At 41.8% G+C, this 15,844-nt stretch overlaps 1 protein-coding gene across 3 annotated transcripts in view; it reads right to left on the bottom strand.

Annotated features, from left to right (window-relative positions):
- KATNAL1 (katanin catalytic subunit A1 like 1) overlaps positions 1-15,844 on the bottom strand; it is a 928,864-nt gene that overhangs the window by 701,739 nt on the left and 211,281 nt on the right. The gene's annotated exons all lie outside the window — the stretch shown is intronic.

The raw sequence follows: 15,844 nt of genomic DNA, 5'->3' as shown, positions 1-15,844 counted from the left end.
ATGCAAACAGGCAAACCACCACAAACAGTACAGGAGGCCATAGCCCTGAAGGAATTATCAACTGAGTCAAACACACACTGTAAACAGAAAGCAGTGATGAGTACAACAAAAGAAACTAAATAGTTTAAAGCAGATGTTTCCTTACAAGAAGAAACTGCAGACCAAATATTCCTCATACTTTACAATTAGTCAGAATAAACATTAACATGTGAGCCTGACGATTCTAAACTTCTGAAAATCAAAGATGTAGAAACATGCACTATTTTACTGTACCCATCATAAAATCTTGCCATCCTTAAGAGAAAGACTAGGATAGGAGTTAACTGTTTAGCAGCAGTAGGATTAATCAAAACTACAGCTGCTGGGTAAAGGTTTGGGTGAAGTGTATAAAAAAACCTAAAAAGCCTGAGTAACACTATACAGTCTGTCTTTTTAGGGACATGGCTATCAGGAAAAATACAAGCAGAAACACAGGCATCCTCCAAAGCAGACAAAACTGTAGGACTTGGTGAAGGTTCAGGAAATTCTATCTGTAGCATCTCATGATTTTCCAAGGGACTGAGAAACCTCAGTGTACTTCCACTGAAAACACTGACACATTCTGGAAATATTCTCAAAGAAAGATGGACCTCAAAGGGAGAATCAGAAAATGAGCTCTCCTCTGAGTGTGAATCAGAAAACTGAGGAGAAAACCTATATCTGTCCTTTCATCTTCCTGTCCAGATTTAGAATCTTGAATCTCTTCAGGAAAGGATGTATCCCTCTTTATTTTACCAGAAGGCAATAAATAAGAAAGAAGGATCAAAAGCCTGAATAAAACCCTAAGACATACCCAGTAAACTACTCCTGTCTGGAAGTTTGAGGAGAAGTAGATACATATTTAGTTTTTCTATTTCTTTTTGACAGAAAAATGGGACCAACAGTGTTATAAATGGAGCCACCAGCATCCCAAGGGATGAGCACAACATTCTAACATTCTGGCAAAACAGGGAAGCCTTTTGTCTTCTCTTTCCCAGGACCAACATGAGTGGCTCTCCCTTGCCCACTGAGGGGGACCCCAACAGCCACAGAGGGAATGGCTATCTCTGTCTGTAGTGGCTGTAAGTGCTACACTAGAGGGATCTGGGGTAAAAGATGATTGGTCTGAGGTACAACAATTGTCCCAGCAGAGTTATCCACCTGCAGCTGAGGAAAATTGCTAGCCTGTTGCGGTGGGCTGTTTTAACTTTTTCTTTTTGTGGCTGGAAAAAGGACTGCATGTAGGGCTGACAGCTTGTTCCATGGTCAAGCCAAAACTGCTGCCTCTTTCCTAAGGAAAACAGGCAGCAAAAGACAGTAAAAAATATAAAGTCTTTTAAAGTAATTTTTTTGTTCATAAAAAAACTACAGTAACAAGCACTTTAAGCACTTTGCCAGACCCAAAAAGTAAAATAAATGCAATTTCTCTGCAGAAAATGTTTTTTTTTAATATTTTAAACAATTTTTAAACTAACAGAAAAAAAGAGTTCTCTCATTTAAAAGTACTACACAACCTTACCACAACCTGTTAAAACACAACTTAACTTTAAAATAACATCCCTGAAGAGGAAAGTATTAATAATCAACAAAATTAATTGAAAGGAATGTTTTTTTTTACCCAAAATGAACTTATCTGCCCAGCAAAAGAACAGCACAAGCCAACCATTGATCCACAAAAGCCCCACAGGAGCATACTCTTCAATGGCAGTAAAGCACTAAAGAGGGCTTGGAGCCCTAGCTTGTCTTTTAGTCAGCTCAGCTTGAAATGCATGATAGTTTGGGCTTACAGAAGGTGCCCTGAAGCTTTGAAAACTGGCCAGCTGTTATATCCTTGGCAGGATATAACCTATATAGCTAAGACTACTGCATTTTTCCTTAGGAAAGAGGCACCACTTTTGGCTTGGCCATGGAACAAGCTGTCAACCCTATATTCGGTCTTTTTTCCAGCCATAAAAAAAAAAAAAAAGTTAATCAAACAGCCCTTGCCACCACAGCAGACTACCTATGTGATGGCCAAGCCATAAACAGCTCTCACTCCATTGATGGGGAACCAATGGGAAAAGTGTCAGCATCTAAATGGTCTGCAGGCACAAGAGATCTAAAAAGGATATAGTGTAGTTCCCACACCACACAGCTGCTTAATTATTTTCACACTTACAAAGAAGTGGTTATAATAAGTTTAAAATTACATTTCAAATCCCTACAAATAATTGCAGGTTAAGAAAAAATGGCAACTAGCTCAACAAACTGATCCTGAGAGGGTTTATAATATTAATGGCAATTTATCAGAAGAAAAAAAAGTGCAGTTGTGTAAGTAAACTTAACATACAAGTAGATGTTTGATCAGTCCTGCAGTAGCCTTACTACATGGGTTATATCCTGCTAAGGATTTAACTTCCAGCCAACTCCCAAAGCTTCAAGGGCAGCTTCTATGTCTAAACCATTAGTCAATTTGAGCTGAGCTAAAGAAAAACAGTGGATTGGTTGCCAAGCTCTTCAGAGTTTTCATGCTAACTGAGGAAAGCTACAGCCCTGAAAAGGTCAATGTTGCAAGAAAAAAAACACACACACATATATGTATATGTGTATATACATATATATATATATATATATATATATATATATATATATATATATATATATATATAGGTTCATAGGTTAGTACTAGGCTAACTGCCCTTGCGAGCCATTTTAAGCTGAGCCAATTATCCCTTGTGAGACTCAAACCCTGCACCTTGTGTTTGTAAGACAAACACCTCAACCATTAGGAAACCCTCCCAACCCATATTATATATATATATATATATATATATATATATATATATATATATATATGTATGTATAGAATGGGCGTGCCTTCGTTGAAGGTTGGGCGTCCAGCTGGCACCTCGGCACTGTAAAAATCTACTGCCAATAATTAGCAGACTGGAGTTCCGCTGTGGTGACCCCTAACCGGGAAAACCAGAAAGAAGAAGAACAAAAGAAATAAATATATATATATATATATATATATATATATATATATATATATATATATATATATATACATACAGACCCACACACACACACACACACACACACACACACATATATATATATATATATATATATATATATATATATATATATATATATATATACACATGGGTCTACTTGATAACATCAAAAACCCACATAACCAAAAGCAGTAATACCGAGATGAAAACACTGAATCGTCACTTAACCAACTCCAAACAATAACAAGAATTTACCAAAGGAAAGTAACTGGTCTGCCAACAAGCATAAGAAAAGTACAGTTTTGTACCTACCATAAATGTAGATGTCCGAATTGGATAGCATCTGCAGTCATAACAACTGGGTTGTCCTGTCGTCAGGCAGCCCTTCAGTCGGCCGGATTCCAAAGTCCGGGTCCGGCTTCGGCTGATGTCGCACTTCACCCGACGTCATCTCTGTTGGTCTTCGGGTATAAAAGCATCAGCCGACGCCATTTTCTTCAGTGTTTCTTGCCCCAGATGCCAGAAGCCCTATAGAAGGCTAAAAATTTTGGATAGATGCCAATGTTTCCAAAAGATAGAGGTAAACACAAAAATAAGCATGTATGTACATAAATACAAACAAATACACCATGAAAGAAATCCCCCCACTAGCTAGCTATTAGAAGGGTAAACACCCTAGGAGTACCACAGAGGGGAAGGAGGGAGGGTAATCCTGACTGCAGATGCTATCCAATTCGGACATCTACATTTATGGTAGGTACAAAACTGTACTATGTCCTTCATGGATGCATCTGCAGTCATAACAACTGGGTAGAATACCATAGCCAACTAGGGAGGAGGATAAAAGTAGATTATGGTGTGTTTAGGATCCCTTGCAGAACAGCAGTGGCAAACCCTGCTCGGGATCTGGAATATAGAGGTAAATTATAATGCTTGGCAAATGTATGCACGGAGGTCCAAGTAGCCACCTCAATAATGTCTTTGGTAGCCACTCCTCGTAAGAAGGCTGTGGTAGTGGCTGTTGCCCTTGTAGAATGAGGTCTTATGTTCTGTGGAATTGGTTTTCCATGGAAGGAGTAACAGAATCGTATGCAATTTCCTATCCATTTGGAGATTGTCTGTTTGGAAATAGCTTTTCCTTCCCTTCCTGTTGCATAGGCTACGAAAAGTTGGTCAGTCTTTCTGCTATTTTTGTTCTGTCCAAGTAGTAGCGTAGCTGTCTATGTACATCCAAGGTATGCAGTATTCTTTCCCTCTGTTTTGTGGGTTGGGAAAGAAGGTAGGTAGGTGGATTGCTTGGTTTAAAGACACTCTGGATACCACCTTAGGCATAAATGTAGGATTAGTCCTCATGGACACTCTATCTTGGTGGAAGATTAGAAAGGGTTGCACTGCCATTAAGGCCTGTAGTTCTGAAACCCTCCTTGCTGAAGTAATTGCCAGTAGGAAAGCAGTTTTCCATGACAGGTGTTGTAGGTCTGCTGTTGCTGCTGGTTCAAAAGGTGATAGTGTCAATTTTTCTAGCACAAAGTTCAAGTCCCAAGCTGGCAATGGTGGTTTCCTTGGAGGTTTTACATTCTTGATTCCTCTGAGGAACTGCCTGAGCAAAGGGTGTGAAAAACAGGTGGATCAAAGCTGTATTCTGCTGAAATAGCTGATGCATGAATCTTGATGGAGGAGTAGGACAGGCCTGAATGAAGTAGTTCGCCAGATACTCCAGAATGTTAGGCATATCTATGTTTGATACATCTTTTCCTCTTTCAGAACTCCAAATGACAAACCTTTTCCATTTCCCAGCATAATTCCTTCTAGTTGAAGGCCTGCGTGCTTCAAGAATAATGTCTTTAACTCTTTGTGAAAGTTCTGTATTAGCAGCTGCTATGTGATGTTCCATGCAGTCAGTTGCAGCGTTTTAGGTTTGGATGCATGGTGCTGAAGTTGTTCTGAGTTAGCATCAAAGGCATCAGGGTATTGGCCACATATTGTTCGAGACATGCTCCTCAGCAGTGGGTACCAATGCTGTCTTGGCCAGTTTGGAGCTATCAGGATTATCCTTGGACGTTCCTCCTTGATTTTTAGTAGTACTTTGTGTATCAAGGGAAGAGGTGGGAATGCATATGCTGTTAGGCCTTTCCAGCTGAAGGAGAGCGAGTCCACTTTCCATGCTAGTGGGTGGAATGTCCTTGTGCAGAATTTTTGAGCTGGTGATTGAAAGGTGATGCGAATAGATCTATCTGAGGCATTCCCCATTTCTTGAGATGGTCTTGAAGATATCCGGTGCAGCTGCCATTCGTGGGCATCCGATGTGGTCCTGCTTAACATATCTGCTAGAGAGTTTTCTTTTCCTGGCACAAATATTGCCTGTAACTGGATGTTGTAGCTGAGTGCCAGGGTCCACAGCTCCAAAGTCATTCTGCATAGGGGTAAGAATGAGTGCCTCCCTGTTTGTTGATGTACCACATGACTGTGGTGTTGTCTGTCCTTATCATCAAGTGGTCCTCCTTGAGAAATGGTCTGAACTTTTGGATTGCCAGTTTTACTGCCAGCATTTCTTTTAGGTTGATGTGCAGGTGAAGTTGGTCCTGTGTCCACAATCCTTGTACGCATTTGTCCAGCATATGCGACCCATCCTAGGTCTGAAGCAGCTGTTGTGATGGTCTGGCTTGCATGAGCCTTGCGAAAGGGCAGGCCTGGGTTTGACTGGCATGCCTGAGCCCACCATAGGAACTCCTGTTTTAAGCATGGTATTAGTGGGATTTCCGTTTCTAGGCTGTGTCTGTGTTGGGACCATAAATTCTTTAGGTACCACTGTAGTTTTCTCATATGTAGTCTGGCAAATGGAACCAAGATTATGCATGATGCCATGAAACCCAAGGCCTGCAGTACCTTTCTTGCTGTTAACTTGTTCAGTTTTGTTAGTGCCAAGAAGTAAAGAGGGAGTTCTTTTGTTTTTCTGTAGTTAGGAATGCCATTTGTCTTACTGTGTCCAATTCCGCTCCCAGGAAAGTCCTTGTCTGGGATGGTATCAGTCTTGACTTTTGTAAATTGACTGTGTATCCCAGTGCTTGAAGCAAGTAAATGACCCTTTGTAAATCTGTTGTCAGCTTGCTTTTGTTGTCTCCTTGTATCAGGCAGTCGTCCAGGTATGGATAAATTTGAATTCCCTGTAGTCTGCAATGGGCGATTACTGATGCCAGGCATTTTGTGAATACTCTGGGCGCAGTAGATAAGCCAAAGGGCAATGCTGAGAATTGATAGTGCTCTGATCCTGCAAGAAATCTGAGGTATCTTCTGCAGATTGGTCGAATGGGGACGTGCAGGTATGCCTCCTTGAGATCTAGAGTTACCAGCCAACACTCCTTGCCCAGCATGGGAAGAAGTTGCTGTAGGGTCAGCATTTTGAATTTTGGGACAATGATGTAAGTATTCAGGGTGGACAGGTCTAGAATTGGTCTCCAACTTTTTCCTTTCTTGGAACTAGGAATAGTCTGGAGTAGAACCCTTTCCTTGCTCTGCTGTTGGCACTTTCTCCACAGCTCTCATGTTTGCTAACTCCATTATCTGTTGTAGAGCCTCTGTCTTTTGATTTGGAGGTAGATTTGGCATTCCTCTTTGTCTGGTAAAGTGTGGAAGTGGAACCGTAACCTTGATCTATGGTTCGTAAAATCCACTTGTCCTTTGTTATGTGGTGCCAGTTTTTGAAAATAAGGTTAGCTTTCCGCCTAGAGGAGCTGCTATTTGTTCCCTGGTAGGCGGGTTTAGGATTAAGTCACTGTGGCTGTGTTGATGTAGTGGCAGGTGTTGAGTCTGTGCCTCTGTTGTTACCTTGCCACTGTCGCCCTCTGTAGGCACCTCCTCTGGATTGGTTTCTGCTTCTGGAACGTCTATTCCTGCCCCTTTGAGGTCTTGTGGAGTCAGGAAAGGACCAATTTTGGCAGGCCAGTTCCTGCTAAACCTTGGGGTTGAACCTGCAAGAAATCTTTAACTGTCTGGACTGATTTTGCCTTTTCTTCCATTTTCTTCATAACCTGCTGGGCAGGTGTACCAAACAAACTTGTTTTATCCATAGGAGCATCTAGCAATTTAGATTTAACATGATCCGGTAAAGCTTGCTCCTTTAGCCATGCATGCCTTCTAATTACAGTGCCAGTCATGGCTGATCTAAATGAAGCCTCCAGTGCATCATAGCCACATTTTAAAGAGTGGTTACTAACTTGCTGTATGTTATTTACCATTTCTAATACATATTTCTTATCAAGAGATTCATCAGTGGTTAGCTTTTAGTTAACTGATCAAGCATAAACTCTTGGTATTGTATCATGTGAAACTGACAGTTTAAAGCTCTAGCTGAGAGAGTGGCTGAAGTGTAAACCTTTACCCCATCTGTCTAATGACCTTGCTTCCCTTTCAGAAGGAACAGGGTTTTAGCTATGGTCGCGGCTACTGCCTTGGGACCCTGGGAAATAGTTTCGGGTCTGCAAGAGGGGCCTTGTAAAGGTGGTGATGAGTATCTGGCACCCTGTAAAATCTGTCTGGTTTGGCAGGGGCTGGGGTAAAAAATCTGGAGCGGAGCAGACATCATTGAAAGCATCATCCACCACAGAGAGAACAGGAGGTATAGCTAAGGGCCTGTGCTGTGGAAGGTGCAAAAGGTCCTAAGTCTTTTCCTGAGTCTGAAAAATCCTGTTGCTGCCATTGGAACTGTTCTCGCATGGCATGCAAGGTTTCCCAAAGGAGAATTCTTCTGGTGGGGAAGCAGCTGGAATGGATTCTTCAGCATCAGAATCTTCAAAATTGGAGAAAGGAGCCTCTGGCTGGTCAGTTATGTCTGATTCATCAGCAGAATCATCAGAGGACACTGGCTCATGGGGCTCTGCCCTAGGTCTCTTCTCTGGGGCTGAGAGGCCCTGTCTGGGTGAGATTGAGATCCTCTAATTAATGAAATTAAATCTTCTGCCAAAGTAAGCATTTGAGAACTGGAAGAGGGCCTGGTTGAGGGGGGTTTAACAGGCACTGTTTTAGTAGTCTTGGCTGCTTTAGCCCTGGCGAAGGCCTTAATGGACATGGCTGCTGGAGGCCTAGCAGCACCACGTGCTGGGGTAGAGACATCCAAGGGAATGGTGTCTGATAAGTCAGTGGTAAGCACCGTAGTGGGTAAAATTTCTGAGGCCGATTCAAGAGTGTTAGCAGGGACCTCAGTTGTAGAGGTAGATTCAGCTGTATTTTGATCAGTTTTCTCGGTTTCGGCGAAACCGAGACACTCGCGTTTGCTTAACCATGGTTTCGCCGAAACCGCGGACCGCGAGTGTCGGTCTTTTCTTTGCGTTTTTGGCAGAATGCGAGTCGGAGGATCCGACGGCATAATGTACGCAAAATCAGAACCGAAAAACTGTTCTGCAAACTCCGACCGACGCCTAAGTGCTCGTCGGTTGAAAGAAGCACGGGGCGAACAGGCTGCTACGTGGGCTGGGCCTAAGCAAGGCAGGCAGTAAGAGTGGAAATCTTTATGAGGTATTTGTTTCCCACAGGTTAAACAATTATTAACTTTTTCTGACATCGGCTGAGGCAAGAAAGAGTCCCCAACGGGGTACTTAGCTTTAGAAGTCTTCGAAGTAGTATTCGGTAGAAGTAATCTCTGGATCCGACCGACCGTCACTTGCGAACAGCTTCTGCTTCGGGCGCCACGCGGCAAGAAAGACTGAAGAAAATGGCGTCGGCTGATGCTTTTATACCCGAAGACCAACAGAGATGACGTCGGGTGAAGTGCGACATCAGCCGAAGCCGGACCCGGACTTTGGAATCCGGCCGACTGAAGGGCTGCCTGACGACAGGACAACCCAGTTGTTATGACTGCAGATGCATCCATGAAGGACATCCACACAGAAGCACTTCAAACCTCCCCTCACCCCCCCCCCACCTCATGTATGATATGTATAGACAGACAGGGGGGACAAAAACCTCAACCTGGAAAAAATAATTATACAAAAATGGTGGCTGGAGGGAAAGAACAGCTACTATTGTGGGTGGGTGGCCTAATGCTTAAGGTATTTGCCTTACAAACACAATGTGCAGGGTTTGAGTCTCACAAGGGATAATTGGCTAGGCTTAAAATGGCTCGCAAGGGCAGTTAGCTTAGTATTAATCTATTAATATTAATCATCTGAACATCCACTGTTATGGTAAGTTTACTTAAACAACTGTACTATGTTCTTTATTAAGATCACTGTTGTAGCAGCTTTAGCTATATGGGTAGATTACCATAGCTTAGACTGACGTGGAGGAGGAAAAATGAGGGTCCAGGAGACCCTGTAGAATAGTCCTAGCAAAACCTGTCCTACTCCTGGATAAAGTATCTAGTTTATAATGCTTTGTAAAGAGGATTTAGCTGCTGCTTCTAGAATATGTCTAGCATATAACCCTTTCCAAAAAGCCACAGATAAGTGGAAGGCCCTTTTAGAATGAGCCTTGAACCTGCATGGAATTGCTTTGCTGTGGTGGGTATAACACAAGCTAATAGCACGAGACATACATCTGTTTGGAAATAGTCTGCTTTAACATGAGTTGTCCTTTTTTTTTACCATCACAAGAAATGAACAACTGATCAAGCTTCCTAAATTTTAATTTTTTTTGTCAAGATAGTACTTGACATATCCGTGGACATCCAAGGTATGCAGTATCCTTTCTCCCTCATTTTTAGGTTTTGAAAAAAAAAAAGAAAAAAAGACAGGGAAATGAATAGCTTGGCTTAAATTTAATTCAGATGCCACTTGTTGACTTATGACATAATTCCAAAATCACTGTAAATTGATATATGAAATTCCTATTATTGCTGTATAATCTCCTTTTATTATTGTTTTCTATGTTTTGATTCTCTCTAGTCAAATTTGTTCTGTGAAAATGTTATGATTATTTGTGTTTTAGACTATTTTATGTACTCTTACCATAGATATTACTAGCCTGACAGTCTGTTCTGGGATAAAGTTGTGTTGTTTTATTACTCTGCTTAGAGTATTTTATGTATGTTACTATCATTCTGTACTAGTTTCATTACGGAAATAACTTGTAGTTTTGTGGAGCTTTTCTCCCCGGGCCTCCACTGAAAAAGGACTTTTGCTCAGCTGGATTATCCCGGTTAACAAATGTCAAATAAAATAAATAAATAAATAAAATGAAGAATTAGCTTTAAAGGAAAGCCTATCTTTGTGGAAAATGATATAAGATTGACAAACAATGACAGCTTGCAACTTAGATCTTGTAGTTCACCTTGCTCTTCAGTTGAATTTCCTGGCATCCATGTTGAGAAGACATAATGAGCCAGGTATGATCGACAGCCCATTCATAATCTTCTATATTTTAGAAGAAATTTTAAGGCAAAAAAAGCTGCTTTACTTGCTGAGGTTAACGGTTTTCTCTCACATTTAAATTAACTTCAACTTCAACTTTAAGTGCCTCTAACCAGGCTTTTCACAGTTTAGAAACAAGAATAATAAATTAATAAACACATCATAAAATCAGAATAAAACAATTAAATAAACTAATCAGAATAAAACAATTAAATAAACTATCAAAGACAGGAGTAAAACAGATGTTAATGACACAGCATTACCAGTATCAATAAATACTGAATACTAATCCAGAGACACAATAATATCAAAAAGTAAACATCAGGCATTTGCCAAAGCATAGTAAATTAACCAGACAGCCAGGAAGCAAATTCCACATATAAGGATCTGGGTGGCTAAAACCCCATCAACCAGAAAATTCTAAGTTACACGATACGACAACAAAAGACCTTGTGATGCAGAATAAAGCAGGTCTGACAGGCCTATAGAAAGACAGACGCTTTTGAAGGTGGACTGGACCCAGGCCATGAAAGCTAAATAAACCAAGACAAGGACTGTTTGATTTGTAACCAGTGTAGACTCTGCAGAATTGGCAAAATATAATAGAACTCAGAAACCCCAGTTAGTACCCAAGCTGTGGAGTTTTGCACTAGTTGTAAGCAGGCAAGTTCTGAGTCTGGCAGCCCTAAGTATAAGGCACTGTAGTAATCCAGTTTGGAGGAGACAGCTGCATATTCTATAGTGGAAAGTTTACTAGGTGGAATTATGGGATCAGGGTTATATTCTAAAAATGAAAGTTATGTAAACACCGTAATAATATATCCATGTTGTCCTATTTTTGTCTGATTCAATGAATAGGACTTAGATCCGACTCAGATCTGGCCTCTGCACCTTTAAACCTTTGGATCCAGGGCTCTGACTCCTTACCTACCCATAATTCTCTTACCATCCTCAAACTACCTCAGATCGAGTTTGCCCAATATAAGAATATATGTATTTAGTAATAACACTGAAGTTAAATAAAACATGAACTAACAGAAAAAAAGGGAAGATGAAGGATCCCGTAAAAATAATGACAGAACTGACCTAATGATGTTAGAGATATAGAGACTCTCTCAGAGGTTACCCATTCTTCAAGAAAAGTACAGTTGTGTAAAATCTTACCATAATGGTAGATGTCCTTGCCTTCACTGCTGCAGAAAATATATGGGATTCCCTGCCATGGAAGCCCAATGTCCAGCCAGTCTACCAAAGACTCCTATTGCTTTAAAGGTATGCCGAACGTCACCCAAACGCTCCTTTTGTAGTGTAGGGCATAAAGACGATGTACAGGCCTACCATAGTCAAAAGTGATTGGCCCAGTAGGAACACCAGTCCAAGGAACCCAAGAGGTAATCTGTACATCCATTAAAGCAAAGAACTAGGGGGGAGGAGGGAGGGAGTGAATACTGCAACAGTGAAAGCAAGGACATCTACCTTTATGGTAAGATTTTACACAACTGTACTATGTCCTTACATTCACAGCTGCAGTATTCTTAACATTTGGGAGAGTGCCAAAGCTCAAGAGGAAACTATGGAGGGGAAATGAGCAGAAGAGTCTCCTAAAAAGCCATGAAGAACTGCACTAGCAAAATCAGCCCTAGCTCTAGAGATACCATCCAACTTGTAGTGCTTGGTAAAGGTATACACAGAAGCCCAGGCAGCTGCTTCAAGAATAGAATTAGTATCTAATCCCTTGAAAAAAGCACCAGAAGAAGCCACAGCTCCAGTAGATTGAGCCTTGACTGAAGAGGGATGGCTCTTGCCATGAAAAGTGTAACAAAAAGAAATAGCCTTAGAAATCCAAAGAGCAATAGTTTGCTTAGATACAGCATGTCCCACAAATCTAGGATGAAAAATAAGCAAATAATTGATCAGATTTTCTAATAGCCTTAGTCTTATCCAGATAAACCTTGAGTTAGCTATGCATGTCCAAATTATGCAGCATCCTATTACTGTCAGTTTGCGGAGAGGGGAAAAAAATTAGGCAGATTAATAGACTGATTAGGTGACAGTTCATTAATCACCTTAGGCATTGTCCTCATGAAAGATCAAAAAGGAGGACAAGTCATCAGAACCTGTAACTCAAACACCCATCTGGCACAAGTAAGAGCTAACAAAAGAACAGTTTTCCAGGATCAATGTTGCAAGGAAGCTAAAGCAGCAGGCTTAAAAGGAGCATGAGTTAACTTCCCCTAAACAGAATTAAGATCTCAGGAAGGAGAAACAGGCTTCCTGAGAGATCTAATATTAAGGACGCCTTTAAGAAATTGTTTCACCTCAAATCTAAAAGCTAAAGGAGGTGAAAAAGGTAGGCAAGCAGAGACAGCTGATAAGTGGGCCTTAATAGAAGAATGGGCCAAACCAGCACTGAGCAGCTCACACAAATAAGAGAGAACCAAAGGAACATCCACAGTACGTGGGTCCAGGTTACAAGAGAGACACCAAATAGAAAACCTCTTCCATTTGAATAAGTAGGACTTCCTAGTAGTAAGTTTCCTGGCTTCCTGCAGGATTTGCAGCACGTCCTCAGGAAAAAAGGTGTCGAGGAGGAATCACAATCCTATCACCCATGGTGTCAGTTGAAGCGTGGACAGGTGGGGATGGATGAGAGACCCCTTGTCTTGTGAGAATAGATCAATGCTGTGAGGTAACTTGTACTGACTGCCCTGGCTAAATGAATAAGAAGAGGGAGTCAGTGCTGTCACGGCCAAAAGGAAGTCACCAACAAGATTTTGGGAGCATCCTGTTGAATTCTGAACAGGACATTCGGAATGAGAGGAAGGGGGGATGCATAAAGAAATATCACCTTCCAAGAAAAAGAGACGGTGGCCACCTTCTACACCAGAGGACCTGAGACTCTGGCACAAAACAGAGGAAGTTGTCTGTTCAAAGGGGAGGCAAAAAAGATCCACTTGAGAAGTATCTCACTGCTGGATGATGTCCAGAAACACACCCCTATGAAGCATCCAGTTGTGGGATTGAGTTAAGAACATGCTCAGAGTGTCTGCCACAATGTTATGACTGGACAGGATATAAACTGCCTGAATAATCACTTGATACTTTACAGCAAGATCCCATACTAGAAGTGCCAACTGGCAAAGAAGATAAGATCTCGTTCCTCCCTGTGTGTTGAAATACCACATCACTGTGGTATTGTCTGTGAGCACTTTGAGAGGCCCTGGCTAGAATTGAGGATAAATGCCTGAAGAGCCAGCAGAAGAGCTCTCATCGCTTTGTCTCTGATGTGCTCCTTCTGTTGACGAGGCAACCATACCCCTGAACTTTTAGAGAGCCAAATGTCAGCCCCCATCCCATGTCTGAGGCATCTGTGAACAATTCCTGAGAGGGAAGAGGGGGATGAAAAGGGACTCCTGGATTTAGAGATAACTGCTGAATCCACCAATGAAATTCCTGTCTGAGACAAGGAAGAAGAGGAACTACAAAGTATAGATGATATGCATGTTGAAGCCATACTGACTTCAGAATGATTCAGAAACCACTGAAACTTTCTCATGTGAGGTTTGGCTAGAGAGAGCATCAGAATGGAGAATCCCATGAAACTCAAAATTCTAAGAAACTCGCTGGTGGTAATGGAAGCCAGAGCTAGAAAGAAAGAAATGAGAGTTAAGGCCTTTGGAGGGGACAGGGACGCCAGCATTGGCACTGTCTGAATCCTGCAACCCAGAAAAACATGATCCTGAGAAAGAGACAGGGAAGACTTTTTGAAGTTTATAGTAAACCCCAGTCACTGAAGAAGGGAAACACCAAGATGAAGATTTTGCAAAAGGGTCTCTGGAGAGGATGCCTGAATTAATAGGTCACTCAAGTAAGGAAACATTTGGATCCCTTGAAGCCTGATAAAAGCAATCACAGGAACAAGTCATTTGATGAACACCCTTGGGGCAGCAGAAAAGCTAAAGGGCAAAGCAGAAAACTGGAAATACCAGGAAACAACAGAGAAATGCAAAATCTTCCTGAAAAGAGGATGGATCAGAATATGAAGATAAGCATCCTTGAGATCCAGAGACACCATATAGGCCTAAGGGAGCAAGAGAAGAAACAGAATCTGAAAGGACAACATCCAAAAGGAAGGCACTTTTAGAAAAGTGTTTAGATGAGAGAGGTCTAGAATAGGTCTCCAAGTGTCCTCTTTTCTGGGCACTACAAACAGTCTGGAGTAGAACCCTTTGCCCCTTTGGGACACAGACACCTTTTGAATAGTATCCTGAGTCAAGAGAGTTTGAAGAACCTCTGGTAAAAAGGGAAGTTGTTCTTGAGGAGACTGAGGAATGCCCATAAAAGGAGAACGGGATTGCCACACCATGAAGTACCCCTGACAAATGATTGACAGACCCTATGAATACTGAATGATCTGAAGCCAAACAGGAAGAGAAAGAAAAAAACGAAGAAAAACAGGAATGCAGCTGGGAAGGGACGGATAGTCATACAGCACCTGGTTTGCCTGGAAAGGAAGGCTTCAGAGTCCCTGAAAACTGAGTAGCCTTAGCAGGAGGAGCCCATTTGCTATTCTTCTTAATTTTAGCAGCAGGGCAGGATTGCCTATGAACAAAGGCAGGCTTAGCAACGTAGTTTTTCTAAAATTTAGGCACAGGAGAAACAAAACACGTTTTAGCTCCTGTAAGGCCTTACCCTTATCCTGAAGGGACTTAAAAAAACAAACAAGCAGCAGCTTCTTCAAACAAAAGCTTAGAATCCAGAGGAGCATCCATCAACTTGGCCTTAATATCATCAGATAGAGGTTGAAGCCTAAGCTAAGAATACCTCCTCATCACCGAGCCAAAAACAGCAGCCCTAGAAGAAGCATCTGCCGCATCATAACTACATATAATATAATGATGCATGACTTGAGAGGAAGTTCCTAGCAAGGAAAGAACAGAAGTTTTACCCTCAGAGTCTGGAAAATCAGAAATAAGTTGACAGGCCTGAGAAAGAAGAGCCAACACATACCTAGAAATATGGGTCTGACAATTAATAGCCCTAGAAGCTAAGGTAACAGAAGTGTAAACCTTCGTACCCAGGCTTTCCATAGCTCTGCTGTTCTTGTCAGAAGGCAATAACTTGGAGGAAGGAAGTAATTCAGATGGCCTATCAGAGGCTACAGGCACTACTGAGGGGTCAGCAGCAGGGCAGGACATTTATATAAAAAAGAACAATCCTCAGGCACCAGATAAAACTTGTCAGGTTTCTTGGGAGCAGGGGGCAGAGAATCAGGCAGATGTGAGGCATTGGAAAAAGCTTCTAGCAAAGCAACCAAAAGGTACAGTTGTGTACCTACCATAAATGTAGATGTTCGAGTGTATTCACTGTTGCAGTCATTACAATTGAGTTATCCTGCTGGCAAGCTACCTGCAGTCGGCCTGAGTTCCAAAGTCGAGGTCCGGCGTCGGTTGCTGTCGCCTCTTCCCTGACGTCAGTGCGCCAGGG

This window comes from Protopterus annectens, chromosome 5.part1, assembly GCF_019279795.1.
Source record: "Protopterus annectens isolate FY-2018-M chromosome 5.part1, PAN1.0, whole genome shotgun sequence".
Classification (NCBI taxonomy): Eukaryota; Metazoa; Chordata; order Ceratodontiformes; family Protopteridae; genus Protopterus; species Protopterus annectens.
This window is presented reverse-complemented; position numbering and strand designations above follow the sequence as displayed.